Raw genomic sequence first — 24,414 nt, 5'->3', positions numbered from 1 at the left:
ATGTATGTGTGATTTTTAATTTGAAACTATCCCTGCAAGTGCCCTGTCTAGGCACAAATCTCTCTTTTCTCTGCTTCTTCCATTTTTTTAATAAATAAAAATGTTTGCTCAAAACTCACATCTGCATGGCACCTTTAAAATAAAAAGGGTAAAGAGTCTTCGTGGTCCAAGAACATTTACTAATATGGAAGAGTGTGTGATCACGCCCCCCACTCTGAGTTTTGCATCTGTTGCCCATCTTCCTAACATCTGGGATGATGAATGTTCCACTAAACAGTGTAATTGGTGGTTAGAACTGGAAGGAACTTTTCGTCTCCACTAGACTCCTAAAATATTGGGAAAATGTCAGACGTTTTACTGAAATTAACATATAAGGAAATTAAACGGAGGAGTATGGCCGTCATTGTGAAGGTGGTTAACTAAAAAACATTGTAAGAACTCAGGCTGTTAATGTTCAATGAGACAAAAAAGGGAAGGTGGAGAAGAAGGCCCACAACGGCTGAAGTGAGCAAAGTGGCAGTGGGCCTGAATAAGGCTTGTCGTGGCTTTGTCTCTATTCATTCACCAGTTGTATCTCTTGGACAATGAGTGTTCTTCTCTTTTCTTCTCCTTTAAACAGTATCAAATAGCTGATCATGAAAAGGCAAGGATGATGTAACAGTCTGTTATTTATATGGAAGTTCAGCCTTAATAGGAACTATTCAGCAGCTAACATTTTGGCATCAAGTTACCAAAGAAATGTCCGAAGGAGTCCTGATTGTAATGAAACATGCAGCTAATGGGACCTTGCTTGTATTTAAAGAGAGAGGCTATGCTGCATTGAAGTCTGTGACTGGTGGAAACCACTGATGATGCTGACACAGTTGCTGATCAAAATTAAACCGACCCAGAAAACATGTTTGACTGTGCTGGGAAAACTCAATCTTGCAGCTGAAGAGAAGCTCTGCATTTTGAAAAATGCAAATTCCATTGTCTTCTCTTTATATGGAATCAAGGGGGGGGGTTTGTCTAGTCCACAATCTGACACTTCCAAACTTGCTTTCAGATTGGACTGCAACTCCAGGTTGGATAAAGTACTACTCCAAATTTTGTCCAAAAAAAAAATGACATAAAAGATGTGTGCAAATGCATATTCTACTGCTGAATGCATTGAAAATGGATGAAATGTCTATGGGTTTTAAAGTAAAAAAAAATGCACACAAAATGGATACAGCAGAACAGGACAGCATATGCCTGGTTGCCAGGAAGATCCAAATGGTCTTAACTGCTCAGCCCATCTCTTAATTGATATATAATATTAAGAGACATTTCAGTTGCCATGATGGCTAGTATGCCGTGATCAGATATTGTGCAGGAGGTAGAGGATGCTGCTTCTTGGGACGGTGGGAATAAGTCTAGCCAAACAGTCACGGGTCAAAACAAGACACGACTTTATTTGTTTACAGTAGGCAATTGAGGTTGGCATGGCAGTAGAGCAAAGGATCTGACCTGCCCCTGCTGCTGGAATCCTTGACCCAGCCAGCCCAAGCTTCTGGGATCCCTCTGGAAAACCAGGGGAGTGATCGGTATCATGTCTGAATCCTCCTCAGCTAGTGGTGTGGCCTGTACAAATCCTCCAAGAACCTTATGGGGGCTACCCTTATGTTTTATATTCTGCCCAATGTCATGTCTACCCCATGTTATGACCAAATGGAATGTTGCCACCAGTCTGCGTCAAGAGACAAAGGAGTGTGCCTCCAGGGGTGAAGTCCAGGGGCCTTGACAGTGGGTATAGAGGTCCTAGGCTACCCAGATGACAAGACCCCTCTCCTCTCAGCCTCACTGATGTGGTCCAAAGGAAAGCACATCAATATGTCTGGCACCAGCTTGGCTGCATGAGCTGCCAGAAGGAGGAGTACAAGACGTCATCCAACTGTCTTGGGGGCTCCACTCTGGATTTGTGTATGGTTTTCTCCTTAGCCTTTTCTACTCCTGAAGATATCCTGCAAGCTAGCAAAGGATTAGGATCAGAGTTTTCCTTCTCCTAGATGGGCTACCTTCCCAGGTTGATGAGCCCCACTTGCCTCTCACTTCCCTCTACAGCACGTGCATAAACCGCCTTCTTAACCAATGGACCCACTATTGGTCTCGTTCTCTCAGTCTGCTAGAGCCTGTCTTCACATGCAGGGTGTGGCTGCTGTGGCTTGCTGACAGCTTCTAAGAGCCACAGTGAGAGCTGAGTGAAAGGTAGGGGCCAGAGATGGGCAAACTACCCCAGAAGCAGTGTGATGTGTGCCCCCCCCCAGAGCTACCACCCCTCCCTTAACACCCCTTCCACCCCACCAAATGGATGCAACAATATATAATGCCTAAGAGCAAGGGTGTTGCCAATTTTGCATTGAACCAGTTTGTTTCTCTTGAGCAACAGTTGTCAGTTTTGTATTTGTACCCTACTTGCAATGTGTTTCTCTCTGTAGTAGCAGTTAATATATTTGATGAATAAAAAAACATCCTGGCTTCATTCTATTAGCTCCCCAATGCCAGGGGACAACAGTGGTGTCCAAGCAAATTTAAGGCTTTAGCATTTTTTGTCTCTCATTATATGTTTCAAGCTGTTGATTCTTTTGCTGTGGTTCTACATCTTTTATGTTTTATTGTCTCATTTGTAGCTATTTTGTTGTGCTTGCTTTTATTGCGGATTGTTAGCTGCCTGGGAGGTGTTGTCCCATATGTGGACAGAAAGGCAGAGTAGATGTATTTTTATAAGTAAAAGAAAATCCTAATTCTGAGAGGGGTTTGCAATTAACATGGGCTATCGGTTGCATTTGAGCTACTGCCATGATATGGTGGGGGGTGTTACTCAGTGGGGTGCAAAAAGTGCAATTTGTGCTCAGATAACTGGTTTACCATTATCATTTTATACCAGGCTGAAAGCAAGTCTGCTGACTATATGCACAAAGGTCACGTGACTTTGCCCTCAGAGTCTGCATTAAAACAAATCTAAAGCAAAATGCCATGAGCTAAGCCATCCTCCAAACCTGGCGGAGTCAGATCAATAGTGATTTCCTTCTTGATGTCTGCCATAGTTTCACCGTCTGTTGTACAGAGTCTTAGATGGAAGAAATCCCTGTATATGTTATTAGGCAGAGTTCTCCCACACCCACATGAAGCCATCCTTAATTATCTGCTGAAACTCATAAAAGAGAAACCACATCAGATCCTCCTTAGTGCATAACTCCTTATTAAATACAAAACCCCAAATACCACAAAACTTGAAAAGAAAGCCAGCAAAATGACACAATGGTAATGTACTGTGAATGTGAATGTTACAACATATGGAGAGCAAGTATATAAAACAGCAAGACTTGCAGATCTAAAATTAACACACTTCGGACTCCTGCAGAGATCAGAGTGGACTTCAGAAAAAACACACTGATTAAGCTAAAAGGCTCTAATGAACACTGCGGACACACAAACAAACACTGTGTTGCTAACATGCTGAAGAGCAAAAGGTCTTTAGTTTAATCTCACTCTGGTGTACAACGGAAGCAATTTCAGGGAAAGCTCACCAGCACAGAAGAGAGCAGGTTCAAACTCTGGTCTAGAAATTTAGAGAGCATTTCAGGACATAGTAAAATGGCTTTCCATGAATGAGACCATCTGGCTCAGTAGGGTCTACACAATGACAAGCATCACCTCTCCAGGATTTCTGACAGAGGTCTTTCCCAGTTGTATCTGGAGGTACTGGGGACTGAACTGGGAATCCTTGGTATGGCCTATAGTCAAGCATTTTGAGAGTACATTTGCGAAGAATGATCGACAACCCCAAAGCGCCATAACAATGCCACCCCATTATAAACTTGCAGTAGCTAATGGCATAGTTGCTTCTGGGCCCCCACAGTCAAATGATGGGTGGAGGGAACAGGGCAAACAGAGAAATGGAAATGTCCTTTCTTCTCTTAACCATTGTCAGGCCTTGCCCCTTCCCTTTTTCTCTCTACCTTTCTTCGCACACATACTTCGTCCGTCAAATTCTGTCCCACAAACAAACATGCCCTTGCATACAGTCACAGCTTGTGGCAAGAAGCAGTTTCCTGCAGAATCAGAGCTTCTGAGGATTCCCAGGAGACATTTCCTGACCCCAGTGGTGGAGAACTTGTGACTCTCTAGATGCTGCTGAATTACAACTCTTCACACCCCCTATATGCCATTGGCTAGGGTTTCTCTTCTCTCCTCTCCCCCATTCTCTTTGGAAAGTTTGAGGGAAACCCAGAACAAAAGTAGGGGTTGTGTGGAAAGAGAAGGAAGAGGAGTTCCACTGCACAGCAAAACAAAACAAAAACCCTTGTACTAGTCGTTGTAAACTGTCCTATGCATCTGTCACCCCACATTCAAATAATGTCCATTTAAAATTATATGCGTCATTATTTCAGTTCAAAAAAGTACATACACAGAGTACAGGAGTCACCTATTTGGGTTACACACTGGTGCACAGGAAAACTACCATTCCTGACAGCATCTGTACTTTCAGTTATGTCCTCTGCTGCTGCACATGCTGCACTAACCATATATAGTGTTTGAATTGGCATGTTGGGTGAAGGTGTGGCACTTAATGGCACTCTTTTGCCTTCTAAAATGGTAGCTAAGAGGTCTTGAACAACAAGTAAGAGGGCTGAGCCCCCTCTGCCCTTTCCCCATAATTTGAGCCCTGTCTGCATGACATGACATGTTTGTACACTACTTGTCATGCATGGGTCTTAGCAAGTGCACCATAGAATACACTTGGGTATTGAAAATGTAACCTATCCCCATAGTTGTTATGAATTATGAGGAGGGCAGCTGCCTTCACAATTGCTTGTCCTGCTGTTTCTGCAAAGACGCTGCTCCTGCCGGAGCTCAATTATGCTTCTTTTAGTGCATGTCCACTACTCGTTAGCCTTTTAATGAGAGTCAGCAGAGTAACTAATCCTTGTGATATATATTAGCTGCAGTTGGTTTGCTTTCTGGCTATCCTCCTGTCTCCTTCCGTTATTATGTTTTTCCCTAAGCTGCATTTGCCTTTGTGAGCTTGAGCAAAGAGTGCAGAGAAACACAGCCAGTCATCCCAGAATATCAGGTGATTGAAGCACCATGTTGTCACTGCTGGAAATTGCTTGGATGAAAATACTCAGCATCCAAACACGGGTAAACCAACAGGAAGCAAAAGCCATCCCCAAAAAACTGAGGGTCAATAGCTTGAGAGGTTCTGTTGATGTGTCTCCTTGGGAGCTAAGGGCCAAATTATTTTAATTACATCATTTGCCCATGACAGCAGAATTTTTCTTGAAGAAATAGCCTGTGCAAGGGACTCCAATCACACCAGGACCCTGTTGAGGGCTTCATAGGCATATGGAATTATTTATCATTTTTTGTTACACAAATTTATAGGCATCTTTATGGCATAAAGCCAATGAAATGGTGCAACATATTTGTGACGGCAAGCAGCATTTCAGCTAGTGCAAACAAAAGGATAAGCCACCATCCCTTCCTGGGCCACAAATCATGCAGCAGACCAACAGAAAATCTTCACCATGGAGGCCAAGTTAAAGACAATGGGCCTGTCTGGTGTACAGCAGATATTCTCCATTCCACGTCTCTTTCCACTGCTTGATTACCACCCAATTTTGTGCCAGCCACAAAAATCACAGCATACACTTATCTTTGCAACCATCTTTGTGTTAGAAGCATTTAGAATCATAGAATTGGAAGGGACCCTGAGGATCATCTAGTCCAACCCCCTGCAATGCAGGAATATGCAGATGTCCCTTACAGGGATCGAACCTGCAACCTTGGCATTATCAGCACCACACTCTAACCAACTGAGCCATCTCTACATATAACAGTTTGACCATGTGCAGCAGCAACCAAACCATGGTTCCAGACAACAGTGCAGAAATATGCATTTGTGAGATGCCATTAACTTGTGTTCACCAACATGGTAAACCTGGAAAGGGTGCTAAGGGAGACAGGAGAACCAGCCAAGTCATCTTAGAAATCCCAAATAGAACTGGGGATTGGGTGGTGGTGTCAGTGGGAGTAAGGCACATATCCATCATCTGGATGAATCATCTGTTGCTCAATGTTTGTGTTGTGGACCATTTCAAGACAACCGTCTGCTTCAAAGTGCTTATATTCTCAACCCTTCTATTATTGCTAGCATCAGCAACAATCAAACCAAACGTGATCCTACCCTAAACAAAAGGCCTCTAATAATAATATAAAACCCCTCGGATTCAAAGAGCTCTTCAGACTTATTTCTCACTAAATGACTTGAAACAAAATTTGAGCTGACTCAGAACTTCTGGAAGTTGCAAGAAGAAAGAAGGCTGATTATTATAAACAGACTATTTACCCCGGACTTTTTGCAATGCGTAATATATTCCCAGCTGGGATAATCATTTCATTGCTATTTTCTAATATTTATTTGGTTGCTATTGTGGAGGGATTGTCCATGTAGAAAAATGAAGAGTTAACATGCTACTCCTCCAGATGATGTTGGATTTTAACTTTTTGTTAGCCCCAACCAGGGATGAAGAGAGTTGTAGTCCAACAACCTCTGGAAGGCAACACAGCTACCCCTGATAATTCTTAGTCATATGCATAACACAATGTGTTTGCAGCAACTAAGGTTCATTTGTTAGACCACAGAATGTGCACAGCTTCAGTTTGAATGAGGATGCCTCACTGCTTACACTCAGATATGCTCTCATTGAACACATGACACGATTCTCCCTCCATCTTTATACTGAGAGAAAGAGAGACATATAGATGAATATTCACCGTAATTCAAATACACAATTTCAATTTCACATTTACAGGTTCGAATGTGCATTCTTTCTTTATATGAACTCTGCAGTTTTGCAACTGTTTGTCAAATTTTGAAGGGGATTCCATCAAGTGCTATTTACATTATATGGGTTACTAAGCAACCCCACATTGCAATCCTTTGCCCACTTTCCTGGGAATAAGGTAAAGGTAAAGGGACCCCTGACCATTAGGTCTAGTCGTGACCGACTCTGGGGTTGTGGCGCTCATCTCGCTTTATTGGCCGAGGGAGCCGGCGTATAGCTTATGGGTCATGTGGCCAGCATGACTAAGCCGCTTCTGGTGAACCAGAACAGCGCACGGAAACACCGTTTACCTTCCTGCAGGAGCAGTACCTATTTATCTACTTTCACTGGCGTGCTTTCGAACTGCTAGGTTGGCAGGAGCTGGGACAGAGCAACAGGAGCTCACCCCATTGCGGGGATTCGAACCACCAACCTTCTGATCAGCAAGCCCTAGGCTCTGTGGTTTAACCCACAGTGTCAATATGCCCCATTAAATTCAATGGGACTTAGTTTTGAGTAGACATGTTTAAGGTTTCACTGTGATTCATACTGAAGCTAAAAGGAATTTGAAGGGAAACATTTCAAACCAATTCTCAAATTTGCTACCAGAATTGTATTACAGATTATTTTATGAATCATATTATATATATGATTTTTTATTTAGTTATATATATGAATTTTTATTTAGTTGCTTTATATCTTAATTGTGATAAAAAGATGAATGATGCAAACTATCCAGAGTTTACGAGGAGGCAATGAATATACTCTGGGGGTTTATTTTAGTAGTATTGGGCATGAAGGAATAATGTAAGCATTTAAGTACCATTGAATTGAACGGCAGAAATTTAAATTTATAATTAACTCAAGATGGTGGTTTCTGCATTAATAATTTCAAAAGCAGTTTTAAGGTTTAAAGGCTTTGCTCATGTGCACATAAATGGAGACATTGTGGATTGATAACTAACCTGGGAAAACCGTGTTCAAATGTTTTTATCAGCCATTAACTTTGAATGAGCTCTTTTATAAAATGGAAAGTATTAATGACTGGGGTTTCAATCCTAAGCACACTTACTATGGAGTAAGTAGCACTGACCACAATGGGGCTTACTTCCAAGCAAACACATACAGGGTTGTGCTGTAACTCTCCATTTTACAAATGAGCTCATTCAAAACATTCCATTAAGTTTATGGGTAATAAAACATTTCAGCACAGTTTTCCCAGGTGAGCTGTCACCCTACATTGTGCATCAAATCTGACTGCATTCTGAAAACTTTGGACTTGATATTTTCTTCAAACGTTTCCTCCACGCAGAACACTGACATTATATACCTCAGGCTACATGATGTACAATTTTGGTATCTCACCCAGTATTCTTTTATCCCCCCCACCATAAAATATCAAGTTACATGTTAGCAGAAATTATCTGATTGAATGTAAAGTTGGCAATAGCCATTCTGATAAATTATAACTAAAACACACACTTATAAACTGAATCATAAACACTCCAACATTTATACACCGTAAATAAATTTTTAGAGCTAATATTACGTGTCAGAGCTGGCTCCTGGTCCCAGCTCACAAAGGACCAACGCTAGCCGGTAGTAAAGTATCAAAGTCTTTATTGAAGAATAGTTTCCATTTCCAAGCCTCAGCGTCCCAGCTCTACGTCTGGAGTTTAGACCGGCGAAGCTCCGTCTGAGTCTCCGCCCCCTGTACACCAGTTTAAGACTCTAATCTTACTCCACCTCTTCCTTCTCTCTCTCTTCCTCTGGGTCCTACTACCCCCCGGGGTCTCCTCCCTCCTGGACTCTTCCGACGCAGACGTTGACCCCTCTGACTCCTCCCACTCTCTTCGGCGGGCTTTAGGAGCTGGCTCCCTACCCGGGCTGCCCACCGTGCCGCCCTCCTGTACATTTGAACTTGGCGCGCGCGTGCGTTTAACTTTCCTGATGACCGTTTCCTCGCTCCCTGACGGGGGTGTGGTCACTCCTGCCTCATGTTCTCCCGCTGCCCGCGCGCCACCTGATCCCGATGCCTGGGACTCCTCCCCCCTACTGCACTCTGGGGGGGACGCTGGTCCTGATTTCCAGCTGCTGCTCTCTGAGTCCCCTCTGGCCCCTTCTTCCCGAGGTGTCCCCCTGGGCACTCCTCTTGCCCTGACTATGGGGGCCCCTTTCTGTGAATCCTCCGAGTCACTGGAAAGACTCAGAGACCTCGGATTGCTGTCATCGCTGACATTTCCTTCGGACTCCTCCCCCTCGCTCTCCATTTCCTCCCTCTCCTGTGCCTCTGCTCCTGAACCCCTGACATTACGTATCTTAAAAAACATTAACGATTAATTTAGAATGTATGGCTTCTGATCAAGAGGGGTTTTAACTGATGACATTCCAGAGGACTTACTGTGACCTAAAGCTGTATGCTACTTCATGAGTACACAGACAGTACTTCTGAAACAGGGCTGATAGTAATCAATTTTATACGTTTAGGACCATTTAAAATGTGCTTAGCCCTTTGTCAGCAAAAGTGGCAGAGCACTAAAGCCAGTTTCATAATTATGACACATTTATCATTCAAAATATCTGGGGGACAGTATTTCAAATTGACAGCTATGGTTTATTTGTCCATTATAACACCTGCTCTGAGCCACTTAGACATAGAATCATAGAATTATAGAGTTAGAAGGGATGATGAGGGCCATCTAGTCCGACTCCCTTCAGTGCAGAAATCTGAGCACACTGTTCCCCATCTAGTTTGAAACATGGAAGCTACTTATATCTTAATTGACAGTAAATGAAAGTCCCTTCCAAAATTCACTCTACTTCTTTGACTCAAGACTATCTGTATCTCCCTAACAAAGCTGTGTGCTCATTCACAAGTTCTATATTCACCCTGAACTGTCTCTGTAGGCATAACATTCCTTGAAAATTTGGTGCCATTTAGTGAAGAATGGGGGAAGCTAAGTAAACATATTTTTGAGCAGGGATCAGCAACCTAAGGCCCATGGGCCACAAGTGGCCCACGGGGGCGTTTAATCGGCCCACGAGCTGCCCCCGAACCAAGCTGCCCAGTCAACAAGTCCCCGCACTGCGCTGCACCAAACCGGTGCAGCGCAGTGCGGGGACTCGCTTCTGCAGTACCGAAAATCATGTCCGCTCTTGCACAGACACCGAAAATCACATCTGCGTGGACACAGACACAGGAAATCATGTCTGCGAAGAAGCAGGTGCCAGAAATCACAGGCGTAATCCGGCCCGCGGAGGGTGTGAACCGGCCCAGGCGAGGTGAACCTTGCCAACCCCTGTTTTTGAGGGAAATCAAACTATATACGATACTTACTTCTTGATCCAACCTAAACTTATTTTACTCCTTTAACAAAAAATTCATCATTTATAACATTATAAGCATATAATAAAATTGTATTTTTAGGCATATCTATAAAAACCACAGAGCAATCCTATGCATGTTTATTGAGCAGTAAGAAATGCCCTGTTTGTGAGCTTACTCTCATGTCTCCCGTTTGGAAAGATGCTGTCTCTGTGATTCTGGTCAAATTGAAACTGTAGAACATGTGCTTCTTTTCTAGAGAGTTACGCTCTGACCTTATTCTGCCAATACTCCAGAAATATACTGGAAGTTCTGTACAGTTTCTTGCCACTCTGCTGCTCCTAGATAATAATCCTGGTATAACATACAAGGTAGCCAAATTTTGTGCAGCAGCAATTAAAATACAACATGCAATGACTAGCACCCAGGATTGGTGTAATATATAAACCGATGGACATTCCTAAGTCAGAAGGGCTTCCTTTCTGGCCATGCAGAACTGCTTTTTTTAGGTATATGTGATTTTACATTATTTTGTTTTGAGATTTTAAATTTTGTAATTGGTGTTTTTAGCTTGATACTGGTCATTGACCATAATAAAACAACTTGACTACTCTCATGTCAGCATGCATAGGATTGCATCTCAATACCCTAGTTTTGTACACACAAAATTATGAATATAACCAGCACTAGAGAGAGAGAGAGAGCTGCAAACTGTCGTATCCTATGCCACTTAGGCACACCAATGCTGTATCTTGTTGCTTTCTGCCATACTAAATGAATAGCTACCACTATTCATTCCATGGTGGCAGGGGGAGGGAAACAAAACATTACTCTTAGGAAGAATGTTGCAGTGGGGACAATGAAAAGACATTCTTCCTTGGCAGTAGTGCTCTACCTACACTGATTGAGATTCTCAAGTGACCATGTACACAAAGATTACACAGGCACATGTAGCTAGCCCCACTACGGGTCTTTGCAATATACAGGCCTTCCCATAATCACGTTCTATCGCAAAGAAATGGCAAAAGAAAGCACAATATAATTTCCCCTCATTTGCTGTCAAGTGCTTCCTAAACAGAGACAAACAACTTAGGCACCCAATTTTGTCAATGTTTTTTAACCTTTGGATAATTGTGGCCTGTGCCGTGTGATTTCTTATCTCCTAGCAACCGATTATCACCTGTCACGCCCTTTGATGTTTCATTTCATATGACATCTTACATATGCCAAGTCAGTCATAGTTTTAAAGAATGTTCTGAAATATTCCTTTTGACAACCAACTGTACTGCTTCTTTGAACAACCCGACTTAGGCCCACAATGACCTTTTCACTCCTGCCCACTTTGAAAAGTGAATTTAGAAATGAACTTGTACTCTTAAAATCCTCAGAAGAACTTCGTGTAGCACTAAATTAAAATCCCTTGATGGTGTGCTGGGTGCACTCACAAAATGGCTTCCTCAAGAGAAGGTGCAGGAAGCTTCTGCTACTGCAACTGTGGTGCTGGATTTCATATTGTACAACCATTATTCTCACCCTTACTCTAGCACAAGAACCCTGGCAGTCAAAGACTGAATCCTGATCCAAAGTGCTTCCTGCTCTGGTAGGCATGTACATACACACTCTGTCCACTTGGCATTCATCTCCTATTGCTCCCTTTCCCATCTGGGAAGCACAGAATGACCTCAATTGTATGGAAAACCTTTGCAGTCCAGAATATGAAGGGAAGCAATTGCAAAAGGGAGAAAATGAGGTGGCCTCAAAAGTTGACACAACTTTCATACTTCATACTAAATAGAACTTTTTTTAAAAAAAATGTCAAACCTCGATTGTCAAATGTAATCTGTTCCAGAAGCCCATTCGGCTTCCAAAACGTTCAACAACCGAAGTGCGACTTCTGATTGATTGCAAGAGCTTCCTGCACTCAAGCAGAAGCCACGTCAGACATTCAGCTTCCGAAGAACGTTTGAAAACTAGAGCATTTACTTCTGGATTTTCAGCTTTCAGGAGCCAAAATGTTCAAAAACAGAGCCGTTCAGAAACCAAGGTTTGACTGTATGAATATAGCCTTGTCTTGGAAAGCAAAGAAATGAATATTATGAATTTGCAGAAGCAGACTACCAATGGCTCGTGCAATTTGATGCACTAAAACCTGGGGTAAGAGGGACTAAATAAAAGTTCACTATATAAAAGGGTACTCTAAAAGAACTAAATTATTATTAATATTATAGCAGACTCTAAAATCAGTCCTGGCATAGTCCAGAACCTACATGCTTTCCCTTGATATGGACATTCTTCTTCTCATTCCTGGCAACATGAATGTTAGGAAAGGGGGGGGGGAGATTTGTAATTTGTATTTAAACAGTGGGCCTCCAGAAATCAGTCCCTAGCTGATGGCCCAGGCAGGAGCAGTTGCTTTTAAGAAATCTGCTATTGTTCATAGCTCCTTGCCATCGTTTCCCATAATTTGGTAACAGCCATCACCTATAGAAATATTGTTAGATTGCACCCTTCTAATTCCTGGGTGCAAGACAGTGTATTTAGTATGCTAAAAATACAAGCCAGGAGCCAGCCCATTTAGGGCGAATCTTTAGCTGGGCCAAAGGGAGTGGCTCTGCACTAGAGGGGAAATTGGAAGGGACAATATCTCAACTCAGAATCAGTTAGGAAGACCAAAGCCTATGAAGTAGAGTTTTAAAGTTTTGCTGTGCTGTGAGCTGGGGTAAAAATGGGGGCAGTGTGCAAAACACTGCCAGCTTCAGAGGCTCAGAGAACCATGGCAGATTTCTTTTTGAATCCTGGGTTGTGCATATGGAGGAACCAAGGCCCTCTTGGAGTGTAATGCTTTCAACCACTCCATCATAGCTTCAAGTTGTATATGTGTGCATAAATACACTACATATCCAAAGGATACCACAATCCCCACTGTGCCTCATTTCCAAAAGTGTCCTGAACCCCTGAGCCTACCTGGCAGCATGTCAGTATGCCAAGTTCAAAGTCCAGAGGTTCATCTACACAAGCAAAGTCAGGAAACACCGTCCAGGTAGCCAAGTCTGAAGTCCAGCAGTTAAGATACAGTCCAGAGTCAAACCTGAAGCACTGTCCTGTGGAGGTCCAGGAGCATCCAAGTCAAGGTCCATCAAAACTGAGCAGACTCAGCACCTCAGCTCTGCTTCCCTTTTGTCCTTTTCATGCTGATTGCAGCACCTGGGCTTGATGAGGCTTGTGACCGTTACCTGTTCTGAACCTACTCTGGTTGAGAAATGATACATCTCCTCCCATAGAGAGCTGGGCTATGGGCCCTTGTCTGCTTCAGCTTCCTAGAACGCTCCTGCTGCTGCTCTCTATCTCTCAAAGCCCACCATGAGCACCTGTAATGCCAGTGATGGCCAAACTTGGCCCTCTAGCTGTTTGGGGACTACAACTCCCACCATCCCTAGCTAACAGGATGAGTGGTCAGGGATGATGGGAATTGTAGTCCCAAAACAGCTGGAGGGCCAAGTTTGGCCATCACTGTACTAGAATTTTACATAGCTGCAGAGATTGGGTTGGTGTGTAACAATATGTATAGCTATTTATTGGGTGATATCTCAGTATCTGTGGAATTACGGGTAATCCATAGTTATATGTGAGATTGCAATCTCTAGATTTTAATGACAGAATGTAAACACTCACTGAGAGAGAACACCTGTCCTAATTAAAAATACCCTTCCTATTAAAATAATGTGGGACACAGTGTGTTCATCCTTAATTGATACTGATCTGGGACATGAAGTTTCAGTGTAATATTCCACAATTAGCTTCACAGATCTCTTTGCTAGCTCCGCGCCGTGAATACCTTTGGTGAGTTAAACCTTTAAGAAGTCATTCAGAGGGGATTCAGGCATTATTCTTTAATGAGTACTAAAAGTGAAGTCTATAGTGAAGGGGAGAAAACAGTACTAAAGCTAATCACACTCAGAGTCTCAAAGGGAGACTTCATTTGTGAATTTCCCAAAAGAAGGATGGCACAGCTGTCATGGGTTCATGACTCCCCAAATGCATTTCTTTTTCTCTTCATTAATCTGTCACTAATTCAATCTATCATGCCTGTGTTATAATCATATCTTACATTTCTCTCCATTACAGTGGAACAAATTACAACATTCCTCATTTCAAAAAGTCTCTGCTATTATTTCTGCTGTCGATACCATGTTCATGTTAAGGTGGGTTTTCCCCCATCGCACTCTCTCTCCCGCTTAGGTAAATATATGAAGGCTATTATAATGAAGCTCAATGTAGTTGAGATGGAAGTGTCAGTGGTGGGTGGTTTAGCTGACCCTGAAGATGGTGTGCAAGCTGCTTTTGTGAAGGTTGCATTCCTTCTTAAGGATCAGGATTTGCAGTTTGGAGGTGTTTCTGGATGGCATCCTGGATGCCTGTGGCCTCATTCATCAACCTCAGTTGGTATGCAAGCTATGTCTCCCCCTTTGGAAGAAAGTTATCATGACCACCATCCATGCCTTGCTAGCTTCCAAGTTTTGTGGAGCTGCACTTGAAAGGGATTTGGAAGCTACTGCATGTCAAAATGTGATTAAAGGTAAAGGTAAAGGGACCCCTGACCGTTAGGTCCAGTCACGGACGACTCTGGGGTTGCGGCTCTCATCTCGCTTCACTGGCTGAGGGAGCCAGCGTACAGCTTCCGGGTCATGTGGATAGCATGACTAAGCCGCCTCTGGTGAACCAGAGCAGCACATGGAAACGCTGTTTACCTTCCCATCGGAGCGGTACCTATTTATCTACTTACTCTTTACTCTTTACTATTTATCTACTTACTCTACGTACTACTTACGCTTTCGAACTGCTAGGTTGGCAGGAGCAGGGACCAAGCAATGGGAGCTCACCCCGTTGTGGGTATTCGAACCACCGACCTTCTGATTGGCAAGCCCTAGGCTCAGCACTACCCACGTCCCTCAGCACCACCCACATCCCTACAGCGCCACCGGCGTATTAATCAGGACATGGAATATATTATTCTGGTGCTGAGAAATCTGCATTCCATCTCAGTCTGATTCTAGGCACAATTGAAAGTATTCCTAATTAATAATAAGCACCTTCCTTTGGTGACAAAGATATCTGAAGGATTACTTTCTCCTGTATGAACTTCCTGTGATCTTTTATCTTGGACCTTTTTGCAGGCACACCCTGCCATCAAATGTATATGGGTATCAGCAAGGGAGGACAGGGTCTTCTAAGTGATTGTACCCAAGATATGGAGATGTTTGTCCTGGAACTGGAAAGTTAAAGCTGTTTATTCAGTGAAGCATTTAGAAAGTATAAATTACTGATTTACTTTATTTAAGTCAACTATTTATATTTGAATCTGTATTTGTTCTGAGATATCTTGTTAGCTGCCTTGCATAATTTCAGCTAACAGGTGTGATATATACTAAAAGAAATTCTTTGAGGGTTCAGTATTATCAAGAAGCATTAAAAAAAAATGTAATGAAAAGCTGAGATTTAAAACAGAATGCATATGTGACATAATGGGCCATAGATTTGTTCAAAAGAAAATACAAGTGGGATGGTGAGATAGATAGATATAATCTTCAGTTATTGATATTCAGTGGGCTTGCCACCTATATTCAGGGCATATGGAATTAATGGTCCCCATATTTCTTCAATGGTGGAAGAAGGACCTTTGGAAGGGAGAATTCTGTGTCTGCATACACACCATACATTTGAAGCACATGACTTCTCTGAAGAATCCTGAAGTGCTATTTTTCTAGAAAAAGAGGTGCCAGATCCCTTGTTCTCTTCTAATGGCAATGGCACCCACCTAAGAGGTGCTAGAACTGAGTACCAGCCAGTTTCAGCTGGGGGGGGGAGCCTTGATTAAGGGTGCTAGTTCTGTGAGACTAAACTGCAGTCCCAGGATTCTTTGGGGAAAGCCATGTACAGCTGGTGCACAGCTTAGGTGTCCCAGCAAACTAGACCTAGTATACAGATCACATTCATATCCTGCCTACAGTTTGAGCCCACTCCTATGTAGCTTTAGGTGCAAGGTATGGATGTTTGAAAATAGTTTTCCAGTTATATGACAGAGATGTCAATATAAAGGTGAGGTCATAATGGATTTGTCAATGCCCATGTATCACAGCAGTAATATCACCCACTCCCACTTAATAATCTCTTGCCAAACTTCCCAAAGATCTTATTCATCTTTTATCTCTGGAGTAAATTATTTGTGAATCGTTGCCTAATGGCTTCATTCTTAAACTTGCTGAACGTGCAAATGAGTTGAATTAGCTTCTGTAGTCATTCAAGTATCTCATTTGTATCCTTCCATTCAACAATATCAGGATAGTGAGCATGGAATTCTTCTGTTTTATCATCAAGCCAACCCTGTGAATTAGATGTGTAGGCTGAGAAATCATGATTTACCCAAAGCTCACACACTTTCCCCCCTTCGCTTTCTCCCTCTAGTGCTTCCAGTTTCAATGAACCTCAGTTTACTGTTATATTCAGACCCCAAACTGTGGTTAATATAAATATGGTTTGTTGCCTTGTTTTAAACAAACTAAATCTATAATCATAATTTGTCAGGCTTGGATGACATGATGAGTTGTGGTTAATTGAAAACAGAAGCAAAAGTTTCCAAATTCCTTTTGGCTCTTCCAGAAGAAAATGGAGAAGGTGGGAAGTGTGCAAGCCTAGGGAAGCAGTGTCTAGGCTCATGCCTGTCATGATAAATCATTGTTTACTGTGATGACTGAACACAACCAATCACATGCATTGAAAAGACGAAAACCTACTTTTCTTTATGTTGAATGCAAACCACCACATAACAGCACAGCAGAACTTCAAAGAACTGCAAGCAATTTATCTATGTGCAATGTCTTCCCAGCTTTGCTTGAGTAAGTAGAAGCATCCTGCTGGCTCCTGATCTGTTCGCTTTCCCAAAATGATGACCAGAGATGCAAGCAGCATGGCAAACTAAAGCTCTTGGGGGCCTATCAGAATGAGGCTTAGCAGCCCAGCATCCATATAAATCCTAATGTCTCAATGCAACATTTGTTTTTCCCTTTTTTGCTTTGAGCAGTTAGCTGAACATAAGACAAACACGCTTCTGAGTCCGCACCATTAGCTTTATCCACATAAATGTCCTCACAGGCTATTCAGCCAATCATTAGTTAGCATCTTCCTTTTGTACGATATGTGAATATTCCACACAGTTATGCCTCTCCTATTGCTCTAAAGTCTCTCACTGTAACCATTCCTTTAGGGGGAGAAATGCCTCTTTTTTACAAAGTTGCTTCCCCTTTTCTAACAGAAAGTTACTGGAAAACTACTGCCTGGAGTTTAGCACACACATACACTGTTTTTAAAATCATCAATATTTGCTTTGAAATTGCAGCCATATATATACTGGGCAGCTAACTTAATAATTTTTAATTCAATTAATTGTTTTTCTTTCAGCTAATCAGCCGACTCAATAAAGTAAATAAATCAGTCACAATATGTGACTTTATGAGAATGTTGTCATTATTATTCAAATGGAAATACGGGAAAATCGTTGTTTAGAAAATAAATGCATTTCCTGATCAAAAGTTATAAATAGCTGCTTACAATATTTGTATTAAACTATGATTAATGCAGTAACTGATCAATTGCATTGAACAATTCATCCATGACTGAATTATTATTACTATTTCTTCTTAATGTAATTGGTCCAGATAAAGTTATTCCATTTGTAGGTGATTTTAAAAAGTTTACTTTTAAGTGTGATGTTTTACAAAAGTCAGTATTACATGAAGCACAGGCTGTTTTTAGAAAGGGACTTCAAGCTTACAGCTGTCACATAACATTTTCAAGATCTGCCTTAATCCCGGGGCTAAAGTCTTTTTTTTTTTTTAATTCAGAGAAAGCTGCTGTTTTAATTAATTAGCAGCTGGGGTTTTAAGGGGATGGCTGAAATCAAAAGCACCTTAGTAAAGCTAGAAGAATGTTCAAGTTTGTACTGGAGAACATGAGGTCTTCTTTTCTTGTTTTGTGTGCCTACTGATCCAAATTGATTTAAGAGTTTATTTATTATCATCAGCCATGTCTAACCCAATGTTGTGGCACTCTCAGTGATCTGCTACCTCAGTGCAGCTGCTCACAGCATCTAGTTGACAGAGATTAAGAGATCTGAGAGCCGTTCTAATTAGGAGCTACTGATGAAAATTCTGAAGTTTTGTGCATACTTATGTCTACAAGGTTAGACACGTTTGCCTTCCTGTGGATGAGAATGCATATTTCCTCTTCAGATCTTGCAGCTATTGGGCAGGGGAGGAAAGCTGCGACCAGTGGGACTTTCTAGTGAACATCGAGTGATGTTCCCTAAAGTATTCTGTCCAGAAAGTGGCTCTGTGTTTCCACTATTGCAAGGCAGAAAGATGATCAGTGGAAACACTCGTGCTTGCTCAGAAATAACACCCATGGAATTCAGTGGGACTTATTTTGTAGATAAGAAGACAGCTGGTCAACCCAGGGATGAAATTAGGTAGGCAAAAAACTTCTTTCCAGTAGCTCACCCTGATTTATCTTCCTTGTTAAGTGCAACATCCAATACAGATATTTATCTTGGGACTTCAGTCACATCCATTATCCTCAAGGGTATTTAGATGTGTTTGTTTTCTTTTGCTTCTGACTCCAAAGCAGATAGGTTCAATACATCAGCTGACAGTAATGGCTGTTCAACCATGGAACAGACTCCCTCAGGAGACTGCAAACTCTCATTCATTGGAGGTTTTTAAGTAGAGGTTGGGTGGCCATCTGTCTTGGATGTTTTAGTTGAGATTCCTGCATTGCAGGGGGTTAGACTATATGGCCCTTGGGGTCCCATCCAACTCTACGGTTCTATATAAAAGAGATGTGTTGTATCTCTTTCTTGTTACTGTTAATTTTAACCATTTTTGAATGCTTTAAAACACCAGTTTTTAACAGTTCTCCATCAATGATTTTAATATTTTGTATCATATTTTTGTAACCACTTAGTTTTCTTACAATTATGAGGTATATAAAGTAAATAAGCATTGTCATATTCTCTTCCTCATCCTGGCACCCCAGTCAGTCTCTTGCTCATTCACAAGAACGCTCCGCATATTTTCTGTTCAGTGCTATTTCTTCCACATTGTTAACGCTGCAATTCTTTCATCTGCAGTATTCCATTTGGATTTGTTCTCTTTTTTTAAGGAGCAACATCTCCAGCTGATAACTTTTATTCCATTTTAAAAAAGCATTAGCTGAAAATTATAAATTAGTATATCCTAAACTTTTCCACATTGCAATATAAAACATCTCAAGCAGCCTAATGTTCAGTCTTACCAGGATTGGAGTCATCCTGACAAGTAGCTTGCAGAAACAGAAATGCTTCATTACTTAGAGTCAAACTACTCTACTACTACTTAGTCAAATAAATATGCAAACACTCAGTGCTGGAAGAAACCTCACAGGATAATTCTCTTCCTGACAAACTGCAAAGATAAGATACTTTCCAGCTACTTACTATTGTAATTAAAATATGGGGTGCATTATAGAATCCATATCAAGGCTGAGAACCAAAACGGAAGGGATCGCAGGCAGCAAATTAATTAGTTATTATCTGGTTTCCAGATCACAAGGGAAACTCTGTTCTTCAAGCTATCATTTGTGACATGCCAACCTTGTGTTTGCAAAAGGTATCACTTTGGGCCATGTTACTGAATAACGGGTGAGACATACAAGATGACAGCTTGATAAGTCAGCTTGATATCTCCCTTCCTACATAACAAAAGCAAGAGATTCCTTAAGGGGAAAATTTGTGGGGTTGGGGGAGAGATGCTTGTCCAGGAAATCAGGTTGAGGCATTCCAGTAGAAAGCCTCTGAGCACTTTATCCCCTGCCCTTACATACAAGCAAGTCTGTGAATCACTTTCTATCAATCAGCAGAGAACTGGAATTTTTAGAAGCTGTCGTAAAGTGAGCTGCCTAAGACCTTTTGGGATAGATTAAATTTGTGTCTCCTTCTGGATTTTTCCATATGCCCGGGCACTTTTAGATTGTTAAGCGCTTCCATACCGTCCAGCAAGACCCGTTTTATGATAACATCTCATAAATACATAACTCTTTGCTCTCGCTCTCCCCCCCCCCCATATATATAAGCTTTTATAAGAACAAATTTAAAATAATAAGGAGAAAAAACTTTTAACATATCCATATAGGAGATTCTCTGACTTCCCCCCATCCCCTGCATAGGTCCTTAAAATATTTTTTCTAAAACTACATATCATTACGTTCTCCACAGTTTTTGTCCCTCTAAATTATCCATATCTTTCACTTCTTTACAAGTTATCTTTAAAGTCCAGCTAACATTTTTATTTGTTTACAATAGTCTCCTAAGAAAGTGATAAATTTTCCCCATTTTTTAAAAAAGTGGTTATCTCCTTGATTCCTGAGTCTCCCAGTCAGTTTGCTTTTTGCTCTTGCTGAGTAGTAAATTTGTACTCAGTGCTTGAATTTGTCTAAGTATATGCCCTGCCATAACACAAAATGGCTGCTGTGGAGGTGCGGCATAACATCAAATTGCTGCCACATCCAAAAGAGCGGGAAAAGGAACAGAACAAAATGCAGTAGGCCTGCCCTCCTGTCCTGCTCATAGAGAAGCTCTTTGCACCTCTCCACTGTTCATAATGGATGGAAAGCTACGTATCCAATCCTGGCAGCCAATGAAATGTGGCTATGTTTAAGAAGGTGTGCCCAGTGTAGGAAAGGCTAAAGCAGTACTGAGGGAACTGAGTGAGAACAGCAGTCTTTTCTTCATTGTAGATTTGTGAGTGGATAGTTGCTGAGATTTTTGCAGACTCCATTGGAGGCCTTGGTGGGTACACTGGTTTTGGTGGGTGCCGTTGGCAACCTCTGGTGTACCCCTACATGCACACATTGGTGTGCAGAAAAAAATGTAAGCAATGAGGCTTTAGGGAAATGAAATACAAAAAGAAATGCAGACTGTGATAGCAGTCTTAAAGCTTATGTAAAATAATTATGGTGACCGTTCACAAAACAATATTGATAATAATATAGATATTCTGGCACTGGCAAACCAAGAGACACCTATAGCATACCCATTATCTTAACTGAGGCCACATATGATAGAACTGAACTTCTTGATAAGTTGTAATTCAACAGATCCTGCTGGAGTCTCTTTCTGAAATTCCTTTATTCAATAATGGCTACCTTCAAGTCAGTAACAGAACACCAAATGCTCTCCTACTGATTTCTGAATATTGCCTTTATTGTCTGAGATTTGTCTGCATTTATTCTTTTGTGTAGAAATGAAACTGTTTGCCCTGTCTGTAGAATCCAGAAGGGAAGTAATTATTTTTCGGAAAGTGCTCCTAAGAAATTTTAAGTATGTTTCTTTTTAAAAGGAAAACTTTCAAACTTTTTACGTAGTCATTTAACTTTTCTGAGGTACATCCTCAAAGCAGTGCTTCATAATTTATTTACACTACTCTAGCTAGAAAATGAACCCATTAACAACCCTTAGACATGAAGAAGGGCTAGGCTTTTTGATCATCATACGGTGGTTTCCCATTCCATCTTGCCAGTCTACTAATCATGGCATTAAATAATGTTCTGGCTAAACTGTACATTTGTCACTCCAGCAACTGTCCTGGGGTGGTCTCCTTAAAAATTAAAAAAACACCTCTATATCTTTATTCATTTCCATATATAGGGCAATCTGTGACATTCCATCAGTATAAGGATTGTTGTTTGAGCAACAGAGTTGTGGGGTAATTGTTTTTTTCTTCTTCTCATTATTATTATGTATTTTGTGTTCTTATTTTGTATTTTTATGCTGTGAACAGCCCTGTGGTCTTTGGTGAAGGGTGGTAAAAAAAGAAAGAAAGAAAGAAAGAAAGAAAGAAAGAAAGAAAGAAAGAAAGAAAGAAAGAAGTAGGTATGTGTTATAAAAGGAAATAACATGAATGGCCAAGCCAAAAGCATGAAAGCCAACAGGGGTATATCCCATCCAGACTGCTTGCTAAATACTTTTTACAGTGCTAAATGGGAGCGATAGATTTGTTTCCAGAAGCCTTTAGAAATGTTAATCCTAATTGCAAAGTAATAACCATTTTCTGTCTCTAGACAGGTGTATGCCCTCCCTCGATTTTTTAAACAACATAATTGTTCATCTGCCCCTGCAGTGTTATTGCCAAAAGAAATACAGAAACAGGCACAACACACACTGAATGTATTATATTATAAATTGACAACATCCCTAGAGTTATCATGCACCTTCGTTCCGAAGCTAATGGCATGTTATTGTTCTGCCAGAAACAAAGTCTCTTCTGAACCTGTCTGTGAATATTCTGCATCTTACATTATTTCACATGAACACCCTGCCCTCTGGAACTGCTTGCTACAAAAAGCCCATTAGGATGTGACTTCAAAACACACAGTCAGGACTCGTGGTTGTTTCAGTTAAACATTCTTTAACATTTTACAAGATAAACATAAATGAAAAAGCGGAGGAAGAAGCAGCCCTCCAGGGATTATTTTCTCTTCATGATATATCATTTTAGCTTCTTCCTTTAATTGTTTTATTATAGGTCTTTAATGCAATCCTCTAAACTAAAGGCTTATTTAAATATCAGCTTAGAGATAGGAAGGCCTTGAGAATGACAGCATAAACATTCAGGTTTCCTGGTCTTCTAGTGCATAAAAGCAGAAGCGATTTTATTGGCCAGCAAGTGGGCAATCCTTTGTGTAACCTTCATCGAGGCAAATTTGAATGAAAATAAGAGGTGACTGCTGGATCAAGCCAATGGTCCATATAGTCCAGCATCCTGTTCTCACAGTAGCCAATGAGATGCCTGTGGGAAACCGGCAAGCAGGATTTGAGCATAGGAGCAGTCTCCGCTCCTGCGGTTTCCACAGCAATGGGTACCCAGAAGCTTACTGCAGAGCAGAGCAACCATAACTGGTTGCCATTGATTGCTTTGTGTTCAATGAATTTGCCCAATCCTCTTTCAAAGCCATTTTGAAAGCGGCTTTTAATGGCTCTTGTAGATGCAAGTTCCACAGTTTAACCACACGCGCATTAAGTACTTCCTTTTATCTGTCCGGAACCTTCCAAAATTCTGATTTATTATATTTATTTATTATATTTGCAGCTTTCCTCCAGGGAGCTTAAGGTGGACTGCATAGTTTTCCCTATTGTATCCTCACAGCAACCCTGTGAGGTAGGTTAGGTGGAGAGTGAGTGACCGGCCCAAGGTCACCCAGTGAACTTCCTGGCAGAATTGGAATTTGAACTCTGGTCTCCCAGGTTCTTGTCCAACACGTTAACCACAACACCACACTGGGTCTTTTGAAAAGACTATGTCCTGTTCTCCATATCCTAATAAACTTTGGTATTGTTGTTGTTGTTTAGTCGTTTAGTCGTGTCCAACTCTTCGTGACCCCATGGACCAGAGCATGCCAGGCACTTCTGTCCTCCACTGCCTCCCGCAGTCTGGTCAAACCCATGATCCCCTTCGTGGATCACTGCCTTGCCGTGGCGAAGGGGCTTGAATAACTCAGAGAAGCTATGAACTATGCCGAGCAGGGCACCCAAGATGAACAGGTCATAGTGGAGAGTTTTGACCAAACGTGATCCACCTGGAGGAGGAACCAGCAAGCTACTCCAGTATCCCTGCCAAGAAAACTCCATGGACAAAGACAACAGGCATATAAAAAAAACTTTGGTATACTGAACACAAATGACAATTTTCTGAGAGTGTTATTACAGCGGCAATCAATGTCTAATTTCCCCTCTCTCAGCCTAAGCATCCCATTGATGCTACAACTGTAGCATATTCACTGTACTCTCTTTGGTGCCTGCTAAAAACATTTTTGTTCGGATAAACCTCTCCAGATGTTTAGGAAGTTGAGGAAATGTTAATCTGTTTTAATCTGTATGTTTTAAAGTATGGTTGCATTTTTGGTTATTCTATTGTTTTCTCTTCTTGTAAACCGCTTTGAGCTTCTTCTTCTTTTACGACCAATGTTGCATAAATTTTATGAAATAAACTAAACTCTGTTTCGGTGGATATGACATGTCAGAGGAAATCCAGCCTTGGATTTCACTGTCTTTCCAGCTCTTTGTCTTTGAAAATATTTGAGACTGACAGGTCAGAAATGTTAATAACATATTCTGAAAAATGCTACGGCTTACTTGAGCCTGAATTAATACCAGCA

This window comes from Podarcis tiliguerta (assembly GCF_965153285.1).
Source record: "Podarcis tiliguerta genome assembly, chromosome: 11".
NCBI classification, from domain to species: Eukaryota; Metazoa; Chordata; class Lepidosauria; order Squamata; family Lacertidae; genus Podarcis; species Podarcis tiliguerta.
The sequence above is the reverse complement of the archived record's forward strand: the minus strand, read 5'-3'. Positions refer to the sequence as shown.